At 38.7% G+C, this 2,246-nt stretch overlaps 1 protein-coding gene across 1 annotated transcript in view; it reads right to left on the bottom strand.

Moving 5' to 3' along the window:
- Positions 1–2,246, bottom strand: part of Smg6 (SMG6, nonsense mediated mRNA decay factor) — a 284,260-nt gene that overhangs the window by 252,087 nt on the left and 29,927 nt on the right. The window lies entirely within an intron of this gene.

Below are 2,246 nucleotides of genomic sequence, written 5' to 3'. Positions count from 1 at the left end.
CATGAGGAACTTCTTTTTTTCTGTTTTTTGTTTTCCATAATTTTATTGAGAAACAAATAGCAATGAGACAGTTTCAAACCAAACTGGTAGGGCAGTTTCAATGATTGCCACATTGCATACATTCTTCCTAGTGGTTAATTGCTGTACAAGAAGAACATGAGGAACTTCTTTCAAGAATACATATATTACTGAAATATTAGCTTGGACTAGCTAATGGCAATGAGAAAAAGATGAATGGAAAGAAGTAGACAACTTCAGGTTATGTTTAACTACATTCTGCTGGCCATAGTGGCATACAACTATAAGAACTTGGAAGACTGAGGCAGGATTGTCCTGAGTTTGAGGCCAGACTGGGCAACACAGTCAGTTCAAGGCCAAACTGAACTACATGGCAAAACCCTGTCTCAAAACAAAATAAAACTTAAAAGAAAAAATAAATTAAAAAAAAAAGGTAGATTCAAAAGCACTTAATATTGACTCAATGTCAGAACACAAGAAAGAACAAGGTAAAGGATGCTCAAATCTCTAGCAAGAGCACATCTCATATCTTAGTCTCCAGCCATACTAAATTACTAATAGTTTTCTAAACCTCTATGCTTCTTTTAAGCTCTCCTTCCTTAGTGTAGAAATGTCCTTATATTTCAGCTGCAAAATGCTACCTCCTCACCCCAGCCTTCCCAAAGGTTGCCAGATCAGGTACTCTGCCTGTTCCAACAACTGTTTGTGCTTCCCTCTGTCATAGCACTTGCCTCACTACACTGCAGTTAGATACAATCATGCATTGCTTAACTGTGAGCATTTGTTCCCAGAAGTCCACTGGTAGGCAATTTCATTATTATGCAAACAACAGCCTATACTCACTGGAAACACAGACAGTGTCAATGTAAGTAGGCAACACAATCATATGCAGCTACCATACCATAACATACGTGGTCAGTCACTGACTGAAATGCTATATGGCACATGACTGCATTTGTTTGTTTTCTCCACATGACCAAGTATTGCTGGGGTTAAAGACTGTGTTTGGTTGTTTTAATCTTTGTACTTTTGACACTTACCTCTTATCAATTCATGTGTTTTTGGAATAGAAGAAAAAAGTTAGCTGGGCATGGTGGCTAATGCTTAGAATACAGCACTATGGGAGGTTGAGGCAGAAAATCTGCAAATTCAAGTCCAGCCTAAGCATTGTCTCAAAAAACTGTCTCAAAAAAATAGAAGTTACTGGGCAGGCAGCTCAGTATGAAGGCCCCAATTTCAGATCCCTAGCACCAGAGAAAAAGAAAAGAAAAAAGAGCTCAGTAGTTTGGGCTTATTGCAAGAAAAAAGTATAGAAGCTGACTAGGGAAAGCAAGTAGAAACAGTAATGTGATTTCATTACTGGATAAAAGAAAGGTATACAACTATAGACTTCTTTTTCAAGTACTGGCAGTCTACAAATGAAAACTCTAACTTATAGATGGAAATTTAAAAGAAATAAAGGAAAAAAAGTTCTTCCAAGATGATATATAGGCTAAAAAATATATAAACAGTTTCATAAATAGTTTAGAAAATGAACTAGCATATTGGACCTGATATATGTCTGCAATTACTTTGAATTTTTTTTTACTAGGAATATATCCATATATTATTTGAATAATCAAAATAATAAAACTAATGGTGTCAGTACTAGTTCACAAGCTAAAAATTCCTTTCAAGGACCAGTGGTATAGCTCAGCCGACTAAGCACTTGCTTAGCTAAGCGCAGGGGCCAGGGTTCAATCCTTGGCTCCGCATGCCGCGCCGACCCCACCTCCGGGTGTGCTGAGCCAACAATAGAGTTTGGGCATGGTGGCGCATGCCTGTAATCCCAGCACTTGGGAGGCAGAAATCAGGAGGATCGCTACTAATATGGGCTATGTAGTAAGACCCTGAACAAAACTAAATAAATAAATAAAAATAAAAAAATAAAAATTCCTTTCATAGCCTTCTATGTGGCTTACACATGTAATTCCAACACTTTGGGAGGCTGAGACAGGAGGATTCAGTTTTAACCTAGCATGGACAACTCAGCAAAGTAACAAGATTCTATCTCAAAATAAAAAAGCCAGGCATGGGGGCACACACCTGTAATCCCAGCACTTGGGAAGTTGAGGCAGGAGGATCACAGGGAGTTCAAGGCCAGCCGGAACTACATGGCAAGACCATGTCTCACAACAGAGAGAGAGAGAGAGAGAGAGAGAGAGAGAGAGAGAGAGAGAGAGAGAGAG

This window comes from Octodon degus, unplaced genomic scaffold (genome assembly GCF_000260255.1).
Source record: "Octodon degus isolate 3935 unplaced genomic scaffold, OctDeg1.0 scaffold00072, whole genome shotgun sequence".
NCBI classification, from domain to species: domain Eukaryota; kingdom Metazoa; phylum Chordata; class Mammalia; order Rodentia; family Octodontidae; genus Octodon; species Octodon degus.
This window is presented reverse-complemented; position numbering and strand designations above follow the sequence as displayed.